We start from the raw sequence: 8,619 nt of genomic DNA on the forward strand, positions 1-8,619 counted from the left end.
GTTTGGAACCAAAACTTTAATCCCAAGGAGTCTCACAAAACATATTACAAATGACAGCATGAAAAAAAAATTGCACAGTAACTCAAAGTTCAGCTCTACAATATACTCTTAATCTGGCAGGACACTGGTGTCTTGATAATCTCAACTTCCAAAAAACTTTACAAAGAGCTATGTATTCATGTACAGCAATCACAGAGGGGACTTATGACCTAACTCAAAGGTTAACTAACTTCCTTGAAACTTCTTAGATGCTAAACTCACTGGACAACCTCTTGTCCAGTGTGAAGACTAGTGGAATTCTTAAACCTCTAATCTAGGGTAAGGGTGCGGCTTTCATTTCTACCTGCTGGCTTGTGTTCACAGTACCTTTTAAAGACTGCTTGCTTGACTACAGCTGCATACCATATCCCAGCTACAGAAAGTCTTTTTAATGTTTGCCAGTGTTGTTTCCATAATAATAAACATCACACTTTAGGTGGGCAGGAGTTAGAGTTTTATTATCAGTCTAGGCAAGACCAAAAATTCAAAGCAAATTCAATTCTGCTTAAGAGAACATTGTAAAGAAACAATTCTTCATATTACATGCCTCATATGACCCATTTCAAACCACAGAGAATGACACCTTTATGTGTCACTGTCCCAAGAGACAGACAAACGGGAACAGCTAAAACATTTAAAAGGTGCATCAAGCTTCTGAAGTCTCAAACGAAACTTGAATTTTCTGTACATACTCCTGTCAAATGAAGGTATTTCCTGTGCACCACTCCTCTTGCAAAGTGGTCTACTATTTCCTTTCATTTGACCTGGATCGGCTAGGAGACCTAGAGAAAGATCGGGACGGCTTGCGATTTCTCTCCTCAGTGATCTCTCTCTTCTCCTATATCTACTAAAGGGACCTGCTCCGGCTGCGGGAGAAGCTTCTCCGTCTTGGAGATCTGTGGTGAGGGGGAGGACTCCTCCTCCGATAATCATCTCGAGGGCGACGACCCCAAGAAGGAGGCGGCCACGATTTCGACTTCTCCCTTCCCCATTCGACAGGTCCACTCTTACTCGGCAGCCACAGAGTGTTCTCCCGTCTACTTCTCAGACAGCATCCGCTGCATCTCGGGGATCTTCATTTTCAACAAGAGTGAAGCCGGGAGGGTTTTTAGCAACCCACACACTTCGGAGTGGTCCATAATATCCTAAAGCTCGTTCGAATTCAGTCTTCTTACCACTGTTTCCAAGACTCCTTACATAAACGTTCCAGTCCAACGGACAGGAATCCCGATGCAAGACCCTCCTGGCTCCTGGCTTTCATGGGCCACAGGGTGATCCCGGGCCTCTAGAATCTGGCAGCTGAATCGGCTCGCACAAGCTGGCCTGTGGGGATGCTTTTCTCCCTATGTGTCCAGCCCGGGGCCATGCTGTCTAGGCCCGACCTCCAGGGTGACAGGGTGAACCCCAGGTCCCTGGAGCAAACACTCAGAGACCTGGTGACCAGACTCAGGGGGCTGGGGCGGCAGCTGGACATGTGTGGCCACCCTGGTGGTGTTTGGCCCCATCTGCAGTTCCAGTTCCAGCTGAGAAAGAGCCTCGCTGTCTTATTTTCTCCTGGTTGTGTAAGGATCCCCGGTGTCATTTGACAGAAATGTAGATGGTGTGTTCTTTCTCTCTTTTCTCCCTGCTTCCTCTCGTCCCTCTCCTCCTCCCTCTCTCCCTCTCCCTCTGTCCCTCTCTCTCTTTCCCTCTCTCCCTCCCCCCTCCCTCTCCCCCCTCCCCGTCCCTCTCCCAACTCCCTCTCCACCTCCGTCTCCCCCTTGCTCTCCCCCATCCCTCTCCCCCCTCCCCCTCCTCGCTCTCCCCCGTCTCTCTCCCTCCTCCCCCCTCCCTCTTCCCTCCTCCCCCCTCCCTCTTCCCTCCTCCCCCGTCCCTCTTCCCTCTCCTTCTCTTCCTTCCTCTCTCCCTGTCCCTGTTTCCCTGTTCCGCACGCTCTCCCTCTACCTCTTTCCCTCTCCCTATCCCTCCACCTCCTTCCCTCTCCGGAGAGGGAAGGAGGTGGAGGGACAGGGAGAGAGAGCAGGAGAGGGAGGGGGGAGAGGGAGAGAGAGGGGTGAGAGGGAGAGAGGGAGAGAGGGAGGGAGCGAAAGACCGTCTCTCCCTCCCTCCCTCTCTCCCTCCCTCCATCCCTCTCGCTCCCTCCCTCTATCCCTCTCGCTCCCTCCCTCTCTCCCTCCCTCTCTCTATCCCTCTCCCTCCCTCCCTCTATCCCTCTCTCGCTCCCTCCCTCTATCCCTCTCTCCCTCCCTCCCTCTCACCCTCTCCCTCCCTCCAACTCTCCCGCTCCCTCCATCTCTCCATCTCCCTCACTCCCTCCCAGAGAGGGAGAGATAGAGAGGCAGAGACAAGGGAGAGGGAGAGAGGGAGAGGGGGAGATGGAGGGAGAGGGAGAGGGAGGGAGAGGAAGAGAGAGAGAGAGATATGGAGAGGAGGGGGGGGAGAGGGAGATGGAAAGAGGTCTCTTCCTCCCTCCCTCTCCCTCCCTCTCTCCCTGGCCCTGTTTCCCTGTTCCGCTCTCCCTCTCCCAACACCTCCTTCCCTCTCCAGAGAGGGAAGGAGGTGGAGGGAGAGGGAGAGGGAAAGAGGGAGAGGGAGAGCAGGAGAGGGAGGGGGAGAGGGAGAGAGAGGGGGGAAAGGGAGAGAGGGATAGAGGGAGGGAGCGAAGACGTCTCTCCCTCTCTCCCTCTACACCTCTCTCCCTCCCTCTCTCCTTCTCCTCCCTCTCCCTCCATGTCTCCATCTCCCTCACTCTTTCCCAGAAAGGGAAAGATGGAGGGAGAGGGAGAGAGGGAGAGGGAGAGATGGAGGGAGAGGGAGAGAAGAAGAGAGAGAGGGACAGAGGGAGACCGGAACAGGGAAACAGGGACAGGGAGAGAGAGAGGGAGAGGGAGAGAGGGAGAGAAGGAGGAGAGAGGGAGAGGGAGGGAGGAAGAGACCTATTTCCCTCTCCCTCTCTCTCTCCCTCTCCCTCTCCCTCTCTCCCTCCCTCTCCCTCTCCCTCCATCTCTCCCTCTTCCTCTCTCCCTCTGCCTTATCTCTGCCTCTCTGGGAGGGAGTGAGGGAGAGGGAGAGATGGAGGGAGGAGAGTTGGAGCCAGAGGGAGAGGGAGGAGAAGGAGGGAGGGAGAGGGAGAGAGGGAGGGAGAGAGGGAGGGAGGGAGAGACATCTTTCGCTCCCTCCATCACTCTCTCCCTCTCCACCCTCTCTCTCCCTCTCCCCCCTCCCTCTCCATCTCTCTCTCCCTCTCCCCCCTCCCTCTCCATCTCTCTCTCCCTCTCCCTCCACCTCCTTCCCTCTCCAGAGAGGGAAGGAGGTGGAGGGAGAGGGAGAGGGAAAGAGGTAGAGCCAGAGCGTGCGGAACAGGGAAACAAGGACAGGGAGAGAGGAAGGGAGAGAGGGAGAAGGGGAGACGGAGAGGGAAAGGGGGAGAGGGAGATGGGGAGGGAAAGAGGGAGAGAGAGAGACGGACAGGGAAAGAGGGACAGGGAGAGAGGGAGGGAGAGAGGCAGAGGGAGAGATGGAGGCAGAGGGAGAGTGAGAGGCAGCGAGGTAGAGGGAGAGAGGGAGAAAGGGAGAGAGAGAGAGAGAGAGGGAGAGCGGTAGAAGTGCTGAGGAGGGGGGCTCCCTCCCCCTCCCACTCCCATCCTCTCCCTACTGCTTTCTCTTTTTTCTGCTTCAACAAACCCCAGGCGCCTTTTAGATCAGCCCTGAAGTCAACGTTGATGCTTGGACAGCCTGACCTCCCCGCTGACTTCCAGCCCAGGACCACCGCTGGGAGATGAAGTCTGCGGGGCCCTGGGCGCAGGCTGCACAGGCACCTCCTCTGATGCCCAATCTCTCCTCGTTTACGAGGCAGCCGACACTCCCCTCCCTGACTCCCCAAGATTTGGGGCCTTTTTAGTATGTGTCGATAATGCCATGAGCGACTATTTAACTCTTCCACAAGGACCCATCTCCCAAAATGCAGTGGTTTTCAGCCTTGGCTGCACTAGAGAACCCCCAGGGAAGGGAGAGACGTCTCTCCCTCCCTCTCTCTCTCCCTCTGTACGTCTGTCTACCTCTCTCCCTCTCCCTCTCCCTCTGGGGTGATGCCCGATGAGCTCAGAATCGCAGATGGACCCCCCCCCCATCCCCTCTCTGTGGCTTGCATGGGGGATGCACCTTCTCACTGTGGCCCGGGCATGGCCTTGACATTCAGACATCGGGTCCTGCATGGACACTTGTGTTTGTTCCATAGCGCATGTGGCTGCAGTCTGTGCTTCTGTAGATGCGGGCTGTGCGTGAGCCCTTCATCTTCCCCGCAGACACCACTGGTGCTCGCTCGGCCTCGCGGGGGATGCGGGGGGCACGGGGGACAGTCTTGTGTCCCCACCTTCTTGGGCTGCAGACAGGCCACGCTGGTGCTGTGGTGACTGGGGGCTCCCAGGAGAACCCCGCTGCAGACCGGAGAGGTGGCCCCCGAGAAGGTGGCGTACGCCTGGGGCCGGGCCTCATCAGTGAGCCACGGGCCACCTGCAGCAACAGGTGTCTCACCGTCCAGGGGCTGGGTGTTCGGGCGCCGTGGGGTTGAGCTACTGTCTGCACGGCAGCCGTGTTTGTCTTGTTGAGCCCGGGGAGGCCCCTTGGTGGCTCCTGGAGAGCCTGGCCGCATTTCTTCCTGCCCTTGGCCTTAGAGCCCATCACGTTCATGCCGTTTCTGCTTCCAAAAGGACCTGTGTTAATAAAGACCACGTGTTAGGACAGCACCAAAGTGTCTAGAAATCTGGGGCAGGAGGAGGAGGGAGGGGGATTGGCTGTGCCCGCCAGTGGCCTGGGAGCCCTGCCCGCCTGCAGGGACCTGGCCCGGGGCCCGTGGGGAGGGCGTGGCCCTCGGTCCCCAGCGCCTTCCGTCTCTGGCTTCCGGGAGAACTGCGTGATCCTCAGGGAGCTGGTGAGGCTGCAGGCCCTGAAGTCCCGCCTGCTGGGGTTCCGCACCATGCCGACTCCGTGCTGGAGATGAACACGGACAAGACCAGCCAGGTGGTGGCCACTGTCCTAGGTAACACCGCCTTCCCCTGAGTCCCAGTGGGGACGGGGTCAGGCGGACCTTGACCGGACGTGGTGCTGCCTGAGACCCCACTGTGTCAGCCCTTGGGGGTCACCTTCCCAGACCCTTCATTCTGCCTCGAGGGGCACAGGGTCGGGGGTGGCTGGGGGGCCGCCCCAGGGACGTAGCCGAGCCTCTCCCCTCCGCCCGCAGGTGAGCTGGCCCAGAAGCTGAAGCCCCTCGGGGAGCAGGAGCGGCCGTGATCCTGGAGCTAAAGAAGGCCGAGTGCCAGAGGCGGGGCCTGCACTTTGACGGCCCCATCAACGCCTGGGACCTGCGCTACTACGTGAACCAGGGGGAGGAGATGCGCTACCACGTGGGACAGTACCTGCTCAATGAGTCTTTCCCCATGCAGACGGTCACACGCGGGCTGCTGGGCATCTCCCAGGAGCTGCTGGGGCTGACCTTCGACCTGGAGGAGGGCACCAGCATGTGTCACGAAGACGTGAGGCTCTAAACGGTCTGGGACGCGGCCTCGGGCAAGGTCATCCATCGGCAAGTTCTACCTGACCTCTATCCTCGGTGCGTGCGTGGGGGAACCTGTCGGCCGTGGGCCGGGGCTCCTCTGTGGAAGCGGGGCCCCATCCACGTCCCTCCGCAGGGTGGGGAAGTCCGGGCACGCGGCCTGCTTCGGCCTGCCTACAGCACGATGGGAGCTGCCAGATCGCCATCGCGGCCATGGTGGCCAACTACACCAAGCCTACGCCCAACCTGCCCTCCCTGCTGCGGCATGATGAGCGGGAGACCAACTTCCACGACGTCGGGCATGCGATGCACCAGCTCCGCTCCCAGGCGCAGGGCTGCAGGCAGGGGGCGGGGAGGGCCCGGGCATGCGTGGTCCTCAGGCAGGCCCTCGCCACGGGATTCTTTCACTGACATCACCCCACACGTGGTGACGCCCTCGGTGTCAGCTTCCATCATCAAACCCCAGGCACTGGGCGTGTAAATAACGGAAATGGATGTCCTCGAGGCTCTAGAGGCTGGAAGACCCAGATCAAGGAGTCAGGGCTGGTTCCCTGCATGTTAAATACATGTACTCAAGAGTTGCCTTTAAAAAAGACAAAAGAAAAGAAAGGAACGTTGCCTGCAAGTCTGCTGACAGCCGGTGATGAGAACCAGAGGGAAGGCTCTGGGGCCGGGGGCGCAGTGCCCTGTGAGCTCGGGGGCTGCTGCCAGTCTCCGTGGAGGCTCAGCAAGTCCCAGTGACTTCCCCACGTGGGGGGGCGCCAGCTGAGAGTCTGGGCCCAGGACCCACTGCTCGTTCGGTCTTCCTGTGGTCAGCCCTTCATCCTGAGAGCGATGCTCTCACAGGCTGCACCGGGGCGTGTGGGGACAGTTTACTGAGCCGTACAGACGTCACTACTGCTTTGGACCATTTCCATCATCCCGAAAATGTCCCTCACGCCCTTAGCTATCACTCCGTCCCCTCGCCAGCCCCTGACAACCAGGAACCCACTCGCTGACTCTGTGGATCTACCTGCTCTGGATGTTTCTCCTCAGTGGGGTCACGCCCTGTGTGTCCTTCTGTGTATGACTTTTCTCGCTGAGCATCGTGTTCTCAGGGTGTACCGACGCGGCAGCGAGCGTCAGGGCTTCACCGCATTGCGTGGCTGAGGGACGTAAAGAAGACAAGAGAAAAGAAAAGCACGTTGCATGCAAGTCTGGTGACAGCCGGTGATGAGAACCAGAGGGAAGGCTCTGGGGCCGGGGGCGCCGTGCCCTGTGAGGCCCTTGGCGCTGCTGCCAGTCTTGGTGGGGCACGGGCAGCACCGTCCCTCAGGAGCTGCTGGACAAGCTCATCAAGTCCCGGGAGGCCAACCCAGATGCGGCCGGACCGAGGGAAGGGAAGGGGGCTTCCGGTCTGCCCGGCTGGCAAGCGCGGCCTGGACACGGTGCCAGCCCCCCGTCTCCTTCCTCCCACGCCCCAGGCCTCTTCAACCTGTGCCAGATCGTCCTGGCCAAGGTGGTTCAGGCCCTGCACACGCAGACGCCCGCGGACCCGGCCCAGGAGAATGCCCGCCTCTGCCAGGAGATCCTGGGGTTCCCAGCCATGCCAGGTAGCCAAGCGCGCGCCGGGCTCACCTTAGCGGTCGGTTGGCGGCTACTGCCCAGGTCAAGAGGATCGTCTGGTGGTGTGTGAATGGGGACCGACTGACGGGCTCCGGCCGAGGCCCGCTGCCCTCTGGCCTCCTCCTGCCACGGCTCCTTGGCTGGTCCCTCCAGCTGTGGCCCACGGAGTCCGAGGGTGGAGTGGGAGGCTCTGCACATGCTTTCTAGAGAGCCTGGAAGAGGCAGGAGAGGGCTTCGTACCCCGGACAGAAGGCATCGACGAGGTCTGCCCATGCGTGTCGGTGCGGACACGCGGTTCACTCCCTCGTGAGCGCTTTAACCAGCGATCTCCCCGTGGTGGAGGGAGAGCCCTGACTCATCTCTCGCAGCCTCGGCAGCTGACCTTGTAAGAGGCTTAGGAGTGAACCCTCGTGAGCTTCCGCAGAAAGTCGGCAAAGATTTATTTGTGTCCCTCCACTGAACTGCCAGCAAGGTCCCCGTTTTCTACAAGTGTTGGGCCAATACTCTCTCTAGTGGCAGGGGACTCAGACAAGGCTGCTTTGAGGCCCCCACCCCCGCTCTGGGGCAGGGGCACTGAGCGGCCAGGGGGCCGGCCAGGAGCCCCTCCGCGTGTGTCCCAGTGACCCACCTGCCTGCGACCTTTGGTCGCCTGGCAGGAAGCTACGACGCCCAGTCCTATGGCCAGTCATTCCTGCAAGAAACACTGGAACCAGTTTCTGCCAACCCACCAAAAAAAACGACTTCAAAGGCAACGTGGTGTCACAGGAAGGGCTTGTTTCTGTGCTGGTTTGTTTTTAGTTCATTAGGCCTCACTTAAAATTCTGATTCCACAATGCACTTGCTTTGGGATCTTGAGCAACACTCATAACCTCTGCAAGTTTCAGTATAGTAAGTTTATGTGATTACCTTCATCTGTAATATCCCTGTGTTGCAATCTTAATTAATTCAGATTAATTCATCTTAATCTTAATCTCAAGTTCAGATCAATGACTAGTTCCTCTGTGACTTCTCCTCTGAACGGATTCAAAAGCCGCCTCTCCCGTCCTCATTTGGCTTCTCTTCTCTTCTGGAATCTCATAAGAACTTCTATGACCTCTTTGGTTTTTTGTTGTTGCTGTTGTCTGTTTGTTTGTTTTTTAATTGAAATATAGTTGATTTACAATGTCGTGTCCGTTTCAGGTGTACGGCGCAGTGATTCCGTTTTCAGAGTCTTTTCCCTTATAAGTTATTACAAAATATTGAGTACAGTTCCCTGTGCCATAGGGGAGATCCTTGTTGTATCTATTCTATGCCTTCTTTGAATGACCGTAGCACTTGTTGTCTGTATCATTTTTATGTCTGTTGTGGCTTTGTGACTGAAAATGAAAATTTTCTATTTGTTCATGCCCTGGCCCTTCCTTAAAAATGTGTTCATTTACCTATTT

The 8,619-nt window shown here is 57.8% G+C and overlaps 1 long non-coding RNA gene across 1 annotated transcript; it reads right to left on the reverse strand.

The window, feature by feature from the left end:
* Nucleotides 1-5,308: 5,308 nt before the first annotated feature.
* LOC149743911 (uncharacterized) lies at nt 5,309-7,723 on the reverse strand. Its single transcript, XR_016391679.1, has 3 exons — nt 7,208-7,723; nt 6,603-6,735; nt 5,309-6,105 (listed from the first exon to the last, which is right to left on the reverse strand). It is a non-coding gene; the product is annotated as an uncharacterized LOC149743911 (long non-coding RNA).
* Nucleotides 7,724-8,619: the final 896 nt, after the last annotated feature.

This window comes from Delphinapterus leucas, unplaced genomic scaffold (assembly GCF_059928025.1).
Source record: "Delphinapterus leucas isolate spDelLeu-1000000601 "Yukka" unplaced genomic scaffold, BTC_Dleu_Yukka2 spDelLeu_asBTCV2_sq57, whole genome shotgun sequence".
Lineage (NCBI taxonomy): Eukaryota > Metazoa > Chordata > Mammalia > Artiodactyla > Monodontidae > Delphinapterus > Delphinapterus leucas.